Below are 15986 nucleotides of genomic sequence, written 5' to 3' on the forward strand. Positions count from 1 at the left end.
AAGTGTATGTACATGTGTGGGCAGTTATGTATATACATGTGTGTGTGGGTGGTATGTGCCATTCTTCGTCGTTTCCTTGCGCTACCTTCCAAATGCGGGAGATGGTGGCTAAGTAAGATAAATTGATAATAATATAGCATTCACATATCTGATGGTAACGTCTTACAATTGATGTATTTGCAAGAAATTAGAATTTCTATATCAATAAATTTAGATATATATGCATAGGTTAGGTTTACTTATATCCAGCCTTCAGCCAAGGAATATATTAGAGTTGTTTGTGTATTCTCTTTAAAGGTCTTGATCTGATTTATTACCAAACCCTAATATGCAAAATTATTATTTTAATGATAACTCATTGTTGGGATGCAAACCAGGTGGTGGATGGTTGGGTTTGTGAATTTACAGTTGTCAGTTTCCTAGTTTGGGAGGGTTTGCCATTCATAAAATGCAGTGCATGAATTGGACTTTCTTCATTAAAAATGATTTTACCAAGCCTTTTTCCTGTTGAAACAAATTAGTTGGTAATTGTCCGCTTACTAGTTGTTCAGACCATTTGTATCCACTGTTTTGTGCGTGTAGGGATATATTTTGTTTATCTACTGTCAGACTTTGATCATTTTTCACAGGAGCATCATATACACTGGTACTACATGCCTGAGAGAAAGCAGTCATTGTTACTGTGAAAATTATGAAGGGATGAGTGTAGCAGGTACTCCAAACTGTTCAAGCCAATACAGTAAACTTGATTTAACAGTCCCTGGTATAACTGATTATGGGTTTATTGGACAAATGATAAGGCAGTACATTAATGAATAATAATTAAGAAGAAAATCAAACCACAAATGCGGCACTATATGCATTTCATATTGCTCGTTTTTGGGTAGTATGGCATAGACTCGCATTGTTTAGGTCTCAGTCTGCCTTAAACTATCATGCTCCCAGTTTGCATGTAGAGTGTTTGTTATTTTAGAATTATGACTTTGTTTATTAGATACTTTTGCAATCCTTATAATTTAAGGTGGCATCAAGAGATTGTAAGAGGTGCAATGAAAGCAGGTAGTCCATCAACACTTTATTATAAAGAAGTGTCCTTTCACAGGATAGGGATGGCATCACCTCTATCTGAATCTGACTCCTGCCTCCAACTGCCCGGTGAGCATTCCCACATTGCCACGTTCCCACCGCCCAATTATCATACCACACACTTAAATCCTACAGTGGTAGAGGCGTTAAGAACAATCATAGGTTGCATTTGATTTAGCTGACTTTTGTCATTAATGGACACTCCTTTCCTCGCTAAAGTCCATTAAATCATGTTTACTGTACCTGCTGAAGGAAAATCCACCATTGCATTAGCTTTTCCAAAATTTTCAAGCCGAACCAAAGCAGGAATGCTACTAAAGCAGAATTATGTCATAATTACTGATCAGGTTTGTAATATATTGCTAATGCTTATTTTACTCTCTCTTAAATTTGAAAGATACATTGATTACAAGGTGTTATTTTACTTTCTTGATTTGACTTTAACTGAAATTTGTTTAGAATGTATTAGTGATGGTCATGAATAGTTGGGGAAAATTATGTGTATACTATTTGTCATATTATGATGAACCTACTTTGATAGGAATTGCTGTCTGATCGATATATGAAGCTATCCTCATTTCTCATTTGATTTTGTAAACTCACATCATATAGGGAGTGAGTATGAATTGTGCTTACATGTTATCTGTAATTCCAGGGCCTGTTTCAGAGGAAGAAAGAGCGACTGCTAGTTGTGCTGGTCTTAATAAAGTGAGTACAAACACCTTTGTGTGAACCACTACTCCATTGAAATGAAGGTCCTAATATGCTGAAGAAAGTTATGCTTATTAGTCAAGAAACATTGCCTATAAACAGTTTTTGTTTTGTTCTGGGTGTACATTTTGAATATCTAGAAAGTATATGCTCTATTTGCAGTACATTAGAGATCTAAATTTGTTGAACTACTTGGATATAGATTTACATAAGATGAGTGACTCGTCTATACAAAAATATACATTTCTTTTTGTGCCTCTAGTTCAAAGCTGCTTACTAGGCCTAGGTAGTTGCTGAATGAGTAGTCCATGATGATGTCACTTTTAGTAATGTTACAAACTCATAGGCTGACATTTTACATTGAATGAGGTAAAGTATGTTTTCATCAACAGAATTGTGAGTGTGTAAGAAATTAAACTCTAGATTGATATGGGTAAAACTGAAAGTGGATGGAGAGAAATTAGTGGTTATTGGTGCCTATGCACATGGTCATGAGAAGAAACATCATGAGAAGCAAGTGTTTTGGGAGCAGCTGAGTGAGTGTGTTAGCAGCTTTAATGCATGAGACCAGGTTATATTGTTGGGTGATTTGAATGCAAATATAAGTAATGTGGGAGTTGAGGATATAATTGGTGTACATGGGGTGTTCAGTTTTAGAAATAGTGAAGAGCTTGTGGATTTGTGCGGTGAAAAATGACCGGTGATTGGGAATGCCTGGTTTAAAAAGAGATATACGTAAGAATACGTATGTGAGTAGGGGAGATGGCCAGAGGGTGTTATTGCATTAGGTGTCAGTTCTTAGGTGTGTAAAAGAGAGACTTTTAGACGTTAATGTGCTGTGAGTGCCAGTTGGAGGGATGTCTGATAACTATCTATTGGAGGCGAAGGTGAAGATTTTTAGAGGTTTCCAGAAAAGAAGAGAGAATGTTGGGGAGAAGAGAGTGGTGTGAGTGAGTGAGCTTGGAAAGGAGACTTGTGTGAGGAAGTATTGGGAGAGATTGAGTGCAGAATGGCAAAAGGTGAGAGCAAATGACGTAAGGGGAGTGGAGGAGGAATGGGATGTATGTAGGGAAACAGTGATGGCTTGCGCAAAAGATGCATGTGGCATGAGAAAGGTGGGAGGCGTGCAGATTAGAAAGGGTGTGAATGGAGGGATGAAGAAGTAAGATTGATAAAGAGAAGAGAGAGGCAATTGGATGATTTTTGCAGGGAATTAGTGCAAATGACTGGGAGATCTATAAAAGGAAGTGGCAGGAGGTCATGAGAAAGGTGCAAGAGATGAAAAAGAGGGCAAATGAGAGTTGGACTGAGAGGGTTTTATTAAATTTTTGGGAGAATAAAAAGATGTTTTGGAAGTAGGTAAATACCATGCATATGACGAGAACAGATGGGAACATTGGTGAAAGGGGCAAATGGGGAGGAAATGACAAGTATGGATGAAGTGAGATGTGGATAGAGTGATTATTTTGAAGGTTTGTTGAATGTGTTTGATGATTGAGTGGCAGATATAGGGTGTTTTGGTCTTGGTGGTTTATGAAGTGAGAGGTTCAGGGAGAATGGTTTATTGAACAGAGAAGAGTTAATGAAAGCTTTGTGGAAGCTGAAAGCTGGCAAGGAGGTGGGTTTGGATGGTATTTCAGTGGAATTTGTAAAAAAAAAAAAAAAAAAAAAAAAAAAAAAAAATGGGGAGGGGTAACTTTGTTGTTGATTGGTTGGTAACAATATTCAACATATTTATGAATCATGGTGAAGTGCCTGAGGATTGGTGGAATGCATGCATAGTGCCATTTTACAAAGGCAAAGGTGATAAAGATGGGTGTTCAAATTGCAGAGGCATAGGTTTGTTGAGTATTTGTGGAAAATTATATGGAAGGATATTGATTGAGAGGGTAAAGGCATGTACAGAGCATCGGGGGAAGAGCAGTGTGGTTTCAGAAGTGGTAGAGGATGTATGTGAGAAATATTTAGAAAAACGGATGGATTTTTAGGTAGCATATATGGACCAGGAGAAGGCATATGATAGGGTGGGTAGAGATGCTTTGTGGAGGGTTTTAAGGGTACACGGTGTGGGAGGTAAGTTGCTAGAAGCAGTGAAAAGATTTTACCAAGGATGTAAGGCATATACACGAGTAGGAAGAGAGGAAAATGATTGGTTCCCAGTGAATGTCGGTTTGCAGCATGTGTGTGTGATGTCTCCATTATTGTTTAATTTGTTTATGAGTGGGATGGTTAAGGAGGTGAATGCAAGAGTTTTGGAGAGAGGGTCAAGTATGCAGTCTGTTGTGGATGAGAGGGCATGGGAAGTGAGTCAGTTGTTCTTCGTTGATGATATGGCGCTGGTGGCTGATTTGGGTGAGAAGCTGCAGAAGTCCGTGACTGAGTTTGGTAAAGTTTATGAAAGAAGAAAGTTGAGAGTAAATGTGAATAAGAGCAAGGTTATTAGGTTCTGTATGTTTGAGGGACAAGTTAATTTGGAGGTAATTTTGAATGGAGAAAAACTGTAGGAAGTGGTGTTTTAGGTACCTGGGAGTGAACTTAGTAGTGGATGCCATGAACCATGGAAGTTGAAGTGAATCACAGGGTGGGGGAGGGAGCAAAGGTTCTGAGAGTGTTGAAGGCGAGACTGTTATCTTTTCAAAGCAAAAATTGGTATTTTTGAAGGAATAGTGGTTCCAAGAATGTTATATGGTTGTTAGGCATGAGCTATAGATAGGGTTGTGCAGAGGAGGGTGGATGCATTGGAAATGAAATGTTTGAGTACAATATGTGGCGTGAGGTGATTTGATTGAGTAAGTAATGAAAGCGTAAGAGAGATATTTGGTAATAAAAAGAGTGTGGTTGAGAGAGCAGAAGAGGGTGTGTTGAAATAGTTTGGAGATGTGGAAAGAATTAGTGAGGAAAGATTGCCAAAGAGGATATATGTGTCAGAGGTGGAGGGAAGGAGAAGCGGGAAACCAAATTGGAGGTGAATGGATGGAGTGAAAAAAAGATTAAAGTCATTGGGGCCTGAACATACCGGAGGGTGAAGGGCATGCAAGAAATAGAGTGAATTGGAACAATGTGGTATACTGTGGTCGACGTGCTTTCAGTGAATTGAACCAGGGCATATGAAGCACCTGGGGTAAAGCATTGAAAGATCTGTGGAGCCTGGATGTAGAAATGGAGCTGTGGTTTTGGTGCATTACACATGTCAGCTAGAGACTAAGTGTGAATAAATGTGACCTTTTTTGTCTGTTCCTGGTGCTGCCTCCTTGGAAGGGGGAGAGGGGTGCTATTTCGTGTGTGGTGGTGTGGCAGCAAGTATGGATATGTACAGGATATGTATATGTCTGTGTATGGATATGTATGTATACATGGATTTGTATGTAGCATTTATGGATCTGGAGAAGGCATATGATAGAGTTGATAGAGATGCACTGTGGAAGGTATTAAGAATATAAGGTGTGGGAGGCAAGTTGTTAGAAGCAGTGAAAAGTTTTTATCGAGAATGTAAGGCATGTGTACGTGTAGGAAGAGAGGAAAGTGATTGGTTCTCAGTGAATGTAGGTTTGCGGCAGGGGTGTGTGATGTCTCCATGGTTGTTTAATTTGTTTATGGATGGGGTTGTTAGGGAGGTGAATGCAAGAGTTTTGGAAAGAGGGGCAAGTATGAAGTCTGTTGGGGATGAGAGAGCTTGGGAAGTGAGTCAGTTGTTGTTCACTGATGATACAGCGCTGGTGGCTGATTCATTTGAGAAACTGCAGAAGCTGGTGACTGAGTTTGGTAAAGTGTGTGAAAGAAGCAAGTTAAGAGTAAATGTGAATAAGAGCAAGGTTATTAGGTACAGTAGGGTTGAGGGTCAAGTCAATTGGGAGGTAAGTTTGAATGGAGAAAAACTGGAGGAAGTAAAGTGTTTTAGATATCTGGGAGTGGATCTGGCAGCGGATGGGACCATGGAAGCGGAAGTGGATCATAGGGTGGGGGAGGGGGCGAAAATTCTGGGAGCCTTGAAGAATGTGTGGAAGTCGAGAACATTATCTCGGAAAGCAAAAATGGGTATGTTTGAAGGAATAGTGGTTCCAACAATGTTGTATGGTTGTGAGGCATGGGCTATGGATAGAGTTGTGCACAGGAGGGTGGATGTGCTGAAAATGAGATGTTTGAGGACAATGTGTGGTGTGAGGTGGTTTGATCGAGTAAGTAACGTAAGGGTAAGAGAGATGTGTGGAAATAAGAAGAGCGTGTTTGAGAGAGCAGAAGAGGGTGTTTTGAAATGGTTTGGGCACATGGAGAGAATGAGTGAGGAAAGATTGACCAAGAGGATGTATGTGTCAGAGGTGGAGGGAATGAGGAGAAGTGGGAGACCAAATTGGAGGTGGAAAGATGGAGTGAAAAAGATTTTGAGTGATCGGGGCCTGAACATGCAGGAGGGTGAAAGGAGGGCAAGGAATAGAGTGAATTGGATCGATGTGGTATACCGGGGTTGACGTGCTGTCAGTGGATTGAATCAGGGCACGTGAAGCGTCTGGGGTAAACCATGGAAAGCTGTGTAGGTATGTATATTTGCGTGTGTGGACGTATGTATATACATGTGTATGGGGATGGGTTGGGCCATTTCTTTCGTCTGTTTCCTTGTGCTACCTCGCAAACGCAGGAGACAGCGACAAAGCAAAAAAAAAAAAAAAAAACTGATATGTATAAGTATGTATACGTGCATGTGTGGGCATGTATGTAAATATATGTGTATGTGGATGGGTTGATCCATTCTTTCATCTGCTTCCTGGCACTACCTCGCTAACATGGGAGACAGCGACAAAGTATAATAATGATAAAATACCGATGCAAGTATATGTGTGTGTGTTGGTGTTTTATGTATATACATGTGTATGTGGGTGGGATGGGCTATTTCTTGTCTGTTTCCTTGTGCTAATGCAGGAGACGGCGGTGAAGTATAATATATAGATAATGACATAGCATTCACATATCTAATGGTAACTTCTCACAGTCGATGTATTTGCAAGAGATTAGAAATTCTATATCAACCAATGTAAATGTATGCATTGGTTAGGTTTATTGATAACCAGGCTTCAGCCAAGGAATATGTCGTTTGTGTATTCTCACTAAAGGTCTTGGTCCGGCTTATTATGAAGCCATAATATTCAAAATCTTTATTTTGATAACGATTCGGTGTTGGGATGCACACTATCTCAGGTGGTGGATGGTTGGTTTTGTTAATTATCAGATGTCAGTTTCCTAGTTTGGAAGGGTTTGCTATTCATAAAATGCATTTTGCATAAATTGGACTTTCTAAATTAACAATGAATTTCCCAAGCCTTTTTCCTGTTGAAACAATTTAGTTGGTAATTGTCCGCTGAATAGTTGTTCAAACCATTTGTACCCACTGTATTGTGTGTGTATGGATATATTTTGTTTATCTACTGTCAGACTTTGATCATTTTTCACAAGAGCATCACATATACTGGTACCACATGCCTGAGAAAAAGCAGTCATTGCTAATGTGAAAATTATGGAGGGATCAGTGTAGCAGGTACTCCAAACTGTTCAAGCCAATACAGTAAATGCGATTTAATGGTCCCTGATATAACTGATTTTGGATTTGTGGACAAATGATAATGTAGTACATTAATGAATAATAATTAATAAAAGAAATCAAACCACAAATGCAGCACCCTCTGCATTTCACATTGCACTTGTTTTTGGGTAGTATGGTGTAGACTCTCATTGTTTCAGTTTTGTTCTGCCACAAGCTATCGTTCAGTCAGTTTGCATGTAGTGTGTCATTTCAGAATTATGACTTTATTTATTAAATACATTTGCAATCCCTACAATTCAAATTGGCATCAAGTGATTGTAAGAGGTGCAATGAAAGCATGTAGTCTGTCCACACTTTATTGTAAAGAAGTATCCTTTCACAAGATAGGGGTGGCATCACCCCTATCTGAATCTGACTCTTGCCTCCATTCCCACACTGTCAAGTTCCCACCGGCCAACTATCTTACCACACACTTAAACCTTGCAGTGATAGAGGAGTTCAGAAAAATCATAGGTTGCATTTGATTTAGCTGACTTTTGGCATTACTGGACACTCCTTTCCCCAGTTAGTTTATTAAATCAAGGGTTTACTGTGCCTGCTGAAGGAAAATCCACCATTGCATTAACTTCTCCAAATTTTTCAAGCCAAACCAAGGCAGTAATGCTGCTAAAGCAGAATTCTGTCAAATTAACTGATCAGGTTTGTAGTATGTTGCCGATGCTTAATTTACTCTCTCTTAAATTCTTATATTGTTAGAACACAAAATTGGTTAAATACATTAATTACAAGATGTTGTTTTACTATCTTGAATTGATTTTAACTGAAATTTATTTAGAATGTTATCAGTGACGTAGTCATGAATAGCTGGGAAACATTATGTTTATACTAGTTTTCATATGATGAACCTACTTTGATAGGAAATGCCGTCTGATCGACATTTGAAGCTATCCTCATTTCTGATTTAACTTTGTAAACTCGTATCATATAGGGAGTGAGTATAAATCATGCTTACATGTTACCTGTTATTGCAGGGCCTGTTTCACAGGGAGAAAGAGCGACTGCTAGTTGTGCTGGTCTATTAAGGTGAGTATTAACACCTTTGTGTGAACCACTATTTCATTAAAATGAAGGTCCAAATATGCTGAAGATATTTATGCCTATTTGTCATGAAATATTGCCTATAAACAGTTTTTGTTTTGATCTGGGTGTACATTTTCAACATCTAGAAAGTATATGCTCTGTTTGCAGTACGTTAGAGATCTAAATTTGTTAAACTACTTCAGACAGAAATTTACATGAGGTGAGCGACTCGTATACAAAAAAATGTGCAATTCGTTTTGTGCCTCTTGTTCAAAGCTGCTTACTAGACCTAGATGGTTGCTGAATGAGTTGTCCATGATATTTCACTTTTAGTAATACTACAAACTCATAGTTAGACATTTTACCTTGAATGAGGCAAAGTACATTTTCATCAACAGAATTGTGAGTTTGTGTAAGAAATTTGAACTCTAGACTGGTATGGGTAAAACTGAAAGTGGATGGAGAGAGATGGGTGATTATTGGTGCCTATGCAATTGGTCATGAGAAAAAAGATTGTGAGAAGCAAGTGTTTTGGGAGCAGCTGATTGATTGTCTTAGGAGCTTTAATGCACAAGACCAAGTTATAGTGATGGGTGATTACAATGCAAAAGTGAGTAATGTGGGAGTTGAGGGCATAATTGGTGTACATTGAGTGTTCATTGTTATAACGGGGAATGGTGAAAAGCTTTGTGTGGTGAAAAAGGACTGGTAATTGGGATAGGAGAGAAAGAATACTTCCCATGCATTCCTCACGTGTCGTAGAAGACGACTCAAGGGGACGGGAGCAGGGTGCTGGAAACCCTTCCTTCCTTGTATAATAACTTTCTAAAAGGGGAAACAGAAGAAGGAGTCATGCGGGGAGTGCTCATCCTCCTCGAAGGCTCAGATTGGGGTGTCTAAATGTGTGTGGATGTAACCAAGATGAGAAAAAAGGAGAGATAAGTAGCATGTTTGAGGAAAGGAACCTAGACGTTTTGGCTCTGAGTGAAATGAAGCTCAAGGGTAAAGGGGAAGATTGGTTTCGGAATGTCTTGGGAGTAAAGTCGGGGTTAGTGAGAGGACTAGAGCAAGGGAAGGAGTGGCACTACTCCTGAAACAGCAGTGGTGAGAGTATGTTATAGAGTGTAAGAAAGTAAACTCTAGATTGATATGGGTAAAACTGAAAGTGGATGGAGAGAGATGGGTGATTATTTGTGCATATGCACCTGGGCATGAGAAGAAAGATCATAAGAGGCAAGTGTTTTGGGAGCAGTTGAGTGAGTGTGTTAGTAGTTTTGATTCAGGAGACAGGGTTATAGTGATGGTTGATTTAAATGCAAAGATGAGTAATGTAGCAGTTGAGGGAATGACAGGTGTACATTGGGTGCTCAGTGCTGTAAATGGAAATGGTGATGAGCTTGTAGATTTATGTGCTGAAAAAGGGCTAATGATTGGGAATACCTGGTTTAAAAAGAGAGACATACATAAGTATGCATATGTAAGTAGGAGAGATGGCCAGAGAGCATTATTGGATTATGTGTTAATTGATAGGCATGCGAAAGAAAGACTTTTGGATGTTAATGTGCTGAGAGGTGCAACTGGAGGGATGTCTGAAAATTATCTTGTGGAGGTGAAGGTGAAGGTTTGTAGAAGAAGAGAGAATGTTGGGGTGAATAGAGTGGTGAGAGCAAGTGAGCTTGGGAAGGAGACTTGTGTGAGGAAGTACTAGGAGAGACTGTGTATAGAATGGAAAAAGGTAAGAACAGAGGGCGTTAGGGGAGTGGGAGAGAAATGGGATGTATTTAGGGAAACAGTGATGGCTTGCACAAAAGATGCTTGTGGCATGAGAAGTGTGGGAGGTAGGCAGATTAGAAAGAGAAGTGAGTGGTGGGATGAAGAAGTAAGATTATTAATGAAAGAGAAGAGAGAGGCATTTGGACGATTTTTGCAGGGAAATAATGCAATTGAGTGGGAGATGTGTTAAAGAAAGAGGCAGGAGGTCAAGAGAAAGGTGCAAGAGGTGAAAAAGAGGACAAATGAGAGTTGGGGTGAGAGAGAATCATTAAATTTTAGGGAGAATAAAAAGATGTTTTCGAAAAAAGCAGTTTTGGAAAGAGGGGCAAGTATGCAGTCTGTTGGGGATAAGAGAGCTTGGGAAGTGAGTCAGTTGTTGTTCGCTGATGATACAGCGCCGGTGGCTGATTCATGTGAGAAACTGCAGAAGCTGATGACTGAGTTTGGTAAAGTGTGTGAAAGAAAAAAGTTAAGAGTAAATGTGAATAAGAGTAAATGTGAATAAGAGCAAGGTTATTAGGTACAGTAGGGTTGAGGGTCAAGTCAATTGGGAGGTAAGTTTGAATGGAGAAAAACTGGAGGAAGTAAAGTGTTTTAGATATCTGGGAGTGGATCTGGCAGCGGATGGAACCATGGAAGCAGAAGTGAATCATAGGGTGGGGGAGCGGACGAAAATCCTGGGAGCCTTGAAGAATGTTTGGTAGTCAAGAACATTATCTCGGAAAGCAAAAATGGGTATGTTTGAAGGAATAGTGGTTCCAACAATATTGTATGGTTGCGAGGTGTGGGCTATGGCTAGAGTTGTGCGGAGAAGGGTGGATGTGCTGGAAATGAAATGTTTGAGGACAATATGTGGTGTGAGGTGGTTTGATCGAGTAAGTAATGTAAGGGTAAGAGAGATGTGTGGACATAAAAAGAGCGTGGTTGAGAGAGCAGAAGAGGGTGTTTTGAAATGGTTTGGGCACATGGAGAGAATGAGTGAGGAAAGATTGACCAAGAGGATATATGTGTCGGAGGTGGAGGGAACGAGGAGAAGTGGGAGACCAAATTGGAGGTGGAAAGATAGAGTGAAAAAGATTTTGAGTGATCGGTGCCTGAACATGCAGGAAGGTGAAAGGCGGGCAAGGAATAGAGTGAATTGGATGAATGTGGTATACCGGGTCGACGTGCTGTCAGTGGATTGAATCAGGGCATGTGAAGCATCTGGGGTAAACCATGGAAAGTTGTGTGGGGCCTGGATGTGGAAAGGAAGTTGTGGTTCCGGGCATTATTACATGGCAGCTAGAGACTGAGTGTGAACGAATGTGGCCTTTGTTGTCTATTCCTAGTGCTACCTCGCACACATGAGGGGGGAGGGGGATGTTATTCCATGTTTGGGGAGGTGGGGATGGGAATAAATACAGGCAGACAGTATGAATTATGTACATGTGTATATATGTATATGTCTGTGTGTATATATATGTGTACATTGAGATGTATAGGTTTGTATATTTGCATGTGTGGATGTGTAGGTTTATACATGTGTATAGGGGTGGGTTGGGCCATTTCTTTCGTCTGTTTCCTTGCGCTACCTCGCAAACGCAGGAGACAGCAACAATGCAAAATAATGATGATAATGATAAAAAGAAAGATGTTTTAGAAGGAGGTAAATAAAGTGCGTAAGACAAGGGAATCAATGGGAACTTCAGTGAAGGGGGCTAATGGGGAGGTGATAACAAGTAGTGTTGATGTGAGAAGGAGATGAAGTGAGTATTTTGAAGGTTTGTTGAATGTGTTTGATGATAGAGTGGCAGATATAGGGTGTTTTGGTTGAGGTGGTGTGCAAAGTGACAGGGTTAGGGAAATTAATTTGGTAAACAGAGAAGAGGTAGTAAAAGCTTTGCGGAAGATGAAAGCTGGCAAGACAGTGGGTTTGGATGGTATTGCAGTGGAATTTATTAAAAAAGGGGATGACTGTATTGTTGACTGGTTGGTAAGGTTATTTAATGTGCTTGAGGATTGGCGGAATGCTTGCATAGTGCCATTGTACAAAGGGAAAAGGGATAAAAGTGAGTGCTTAAATTACAGAGGTATAAGTCTGTTGGGTATTCCTGGTAAATTATATGGGAGGGTATTGATTGAGAGGGTGAAGGCATGTACAGAGCATCAGATTGGGGAAGAGCAGTGTGGTTTCAGAAGTGGTAGAGGATGTGTGGATCAGGTGTTTGCTTTGAAGAATGTATGTGAGAAATACTTAGAAAAGCAAATGGATTTGTATGTAGCATTTATGGATCTTGAGAAGGCATATGACAGAGTTGATAGAGATGCTCTGTGGAAGGTATTAAGAATATATGGTGTGGGAGGCAAGTTGTTAGAAGCAGTGAAAAGTATTTATTTAGGATGTAAGGCATGTGTATGTGTAGGAAGAGAGGAAAGTGATTGGTTCTCAGTGAATGTAGGTTTGCGGTAGGGATGTGTGATGTCTCCATGGTTGTTTAATTTGTTTATGGATGGGGTTGTTAGGGAGGTGAATGCAAGAGTTTTGGAAAGAGGGGCAAGTATGCAGTCTGTTGTGGATGAGAGAGCTTGGGAAGTGAGTCAGTTGTTGTTTGCTGATGATACAGCGCTGGTGGCTGATTCATGTGAGAAACTGCAGAAGCTGGTGACTGAGTTCGGCAAAGTGTGTGAAAGAAGAAAGCTTAGAGTAAACGTGAATAAGAGCAAGGTTGTTAGGTACAGTAGGGTTGAGGGGCAAGTCAATTGGGAGGTAAGTATGAATGGAGAAAAACTGTAGGAAGCAAAGAGTTTTAGGTATCTGGAAGTGGATTTGGAAGCGGATGGAACCATGGAAGCAGAAGTGAATCATAGGGTGGGGGAGGGGGTGAAAGTCCTGGGAGCGTTGAAGAATGTGTGGAAGTCGAGAACATTATATTGGAAAGCAGAAATGGGTATGTTTGAAGGAATAGTGGTTCCAATAATGTTATATGGTTGCGAGGCATGGGCTATCGATAGAGTTGTGCGGAGGAGGGTGGATGTGCTGGAAATGAGATGTTTGAGGACAATATGTGGTGTGAGGTGGTTTGATCGAGTAAGTAATGATAGGGTAAGAGAGATGTTTGGTAATAAAAAGAGTGTGGCTGAGAGAGCAGAAGAAGGTGTTTTGAAATGGTTTGGTCACATGGAGAGAATGAGTAAGGAAAGATTGTCCAAGAGGATATATGTGTCAGAGGTGGAGGGAGCAAGGGGAAGTGGTAGACGAAATTGGAGGTGGAAAGATAGAGCGAAAAAGATTTTGAGTGATCGGGGCCTGAACATGGAGGAGGGTGAAAGGCGTTCAAGGAATAGAGTGAATTGGAACGATGTGGTATACCGGGGTAGACGTGCCTGTCAGTGGATTGAACCAGGGCATGTGAAGTGTCTGTGGTAAACCATGGAAAGTTATGTTGGGCCTGGATGTGGAAAGGGAGCTGTGGTTTCGGTGCATTATTACATGACAGATAGAGACTGAGTGTGAATGAAAGTGGCCTTTGTTGTTTTTCCTAGTGCTACCTCGTGCACATTTGGGGGGAATGGGTTGTTATTTCATGTGTGGCTGGGTGGCGATGGGAATGAATACAGGCAGACAGTATGAATTATGTACATGTGTATATATTTACATGTCTGTGTGTGTATATATATGTATACGTTGAGATGTATAGGTATGTATATCTGCGTGTGTGGACGTGTATATATATACATGTGTATGTGGGTGTGTTGGGCCATTCTTTTGTCTGTTTCCTTGTGCTACCTTGCTAAAGCGGGAGACAGCGACAAAGGAAAATAAATAAATAAATATACATAAGTATACATATGTGAGTAGGAGAGAGGGCCAGAGGGCGTTATTGGATTAAGTGTTAATTGTTAGGTGTGTAAAAGAGAGACTTTTAGATGTTAATGTGCTGAGAGGGATAGCTGGAGGGATGTTTGATCTCTGTCTTTTGGAGATGAAGGTGAAAATTTGTAGAGGTTTTCAGGGAAGAAAATAGAATCTTGGGGAAAAGAGAGTGGTGCAAGTAAGTCAGCTTGGAAAGGAGACTTGTGTGAGGAAGTATCAGGAGAGATTGAGTGCAGAATGGCAAAAGGTGAGAGCAAATGACGTAAGGGGAGTGGAGGAGGATTGGGATGTATTTAAGTAAGCAATGATGGCTTGTACAAAAGATGCATGTGGCATGAGAAAGGTGGGATGTGTTCAGATTAGGAAGGGTGTCAATGGAGGGATGAAGAAGTAAGATTGTTAGAGAAAGAGAAGAGAGAGGCATTTCGATGATTTTTTGCAGGAAATTAGTGCAAATGACTAGGAGATGTATAAAAGAAAGTGGCAGGAAGTCAAGAGAAAGGTGCAGGAGATGGAAAAGAGGGCAAATGATAGTTGGACTGAGAGAGTATCATTAAATTATAAGGAGAATAAAAAGATGTTTTGGAAGTAGGTAAAAACCATGCGTATGACGAGAACAAATGGGAACATTGGTGTAGGGGACAAATTGGGAGGTAATAACAAGTAGGGATGAAGTGAGATGGAGATAGAGTGAATATTTTGAAGGTTTGTTGAATGTGTTTGATGATAGAGTGGCAGATATAGAGTGTTTTGGTCTTGGTGGTTTACAAAGTGAGAGGTTCAGGGAGATTGGTTTGTTGAACAGAAAAGAGTTCGTGAAAGCTTTGCAGGATGATGAAAGCTGTCAAGGAGGTGGGTTTGGATGGTATTTCAGTGGAATTTGTAAAAAAAAAAAACAAAAGGGGGGGATAACTGTGTTGTTGATTGGTTAGTAAATATATTCACTGTATGTATGAATAATGGGGAAGTGCCTGAGAATTGGTGGAATGCATGCACAGTGCCATTTTACAAAGGCAGAGGTGATAAAGATGGGTGTTCAAATTACAGAGGCATAGTTTTCTTGAGTATTCGTGGAAAATGATATGGGAGGATATTGATTGAGAGGGAAAAGGCATGTACAGAGCATCGGGAGAAGAGCAGTGTGGTTTCAGAAGTGGGAGAGGATGTATGTGAGAAATGTTTAGAAAAACAGACGGATTTGTAGGTGGCATTTATGGACCTGTAGAAAGCATATGATAGGGTGGGTAGAGATGCTTTGCCGTGGGTTTTAAGGGTATACGGTGTGGGAGGTAAGTTGCTAGAAGCAGTGAAAAGTTTTTACCAAGGATGTAAGGCATATACTTGAGTAGGAAGAGAGGAAAGTGATTGGTTCCAAGTGAATGTCGGTTTACGGCATGGGTGTGTGATGTCTTCATTATTGTTTAATTTGTTTATGAGTGGGATGGTTAAGGAGGTGAATGCAAAAGTTTTGGAGAGAGGGTCAGTTATGCAGTCTGTTGTGGATGAGAGGGCATAGGAAGTGAGTCAGTTGTTCTTTGTTGATGATATGGTGCTGGTGGCTGATTTTGGTAAGAAACTGCATAGGTTTGTGACTGAGTTTGGTGAAGTGTATGAAAGAAGAAAGTTAAGAGTAAATTTGAATAAGAGCAAGGTTATTAGGCTCAGTAGGTTTGAGGGACAAGTTAATTGGGAGTTAATTTTGAATGGGGAAAACTGTAGGAAGTGAAGTGTTTTAGGTATCTGGGAGTGAACTTAGCAGTGGATGCCATGAACCATGGAAGTTGAAGTGAATCACAGGGTGGGTGAGGGAGCAAAGGTTCTGGGAGTGTTGAAGAATGTGTTGAAGGCGAAATTCTTATCTTGGAAAGAAAAATTTTTTTTTTTGTTTTAAGGAATAGTGGTTACAAGAATGTTATATAGTTGTTAGGTATGAGCTATAGATAGGGTTGT

The 15986-nt window shown here is 40.3% G+C and overlaps 1 long non-coding RNA gene across 4 annotated transcripts in view; it reads left to right on the top strand.

Annotated features, from left to right (window-relative positions):
• The window catches only part of LOC139760188 (uncharacterized), a 164706-nt gene that overhangs the window by 56084 nt on the left and 92636 nt on the right, over nucleotides 1–15986 (top strand). For 2 of the 4 annotated variants that reach the window (XR_011715272.1, XR_011715270.1), the window contains 3 exons: nucleotides 1103–1155; nucleotides 1742–1794; nucleotides 8362–8413. This is a non-coding gene — a long non-coding RNA (uncharacterized lncRNA). The remainder of the gene's footprint in view (nucleotides 1–1102; nucleotides 1156–1741; nucleotides 1795–8361; nucleotides 8414–15986) is intronic. The other 2 variants (XR_011715271.1, XR_011715269.1) reach the window with 1 other exon arrangement.

This window comes from Panulirus ornatus, chromosome 35, assembly GCF_036320965.1.
Source record: "Panulirus ornatus isolate Po-2019 chromosome 35, ASM3632096v1, whole genome shotgun sequence".
Classification (NCBI taxonomy): Eukaryota; Metazoa; Arthropoda; class Malacostraca; order Decapoda; family Palinuridae; genus Panulirus; species Panulirus ornatus.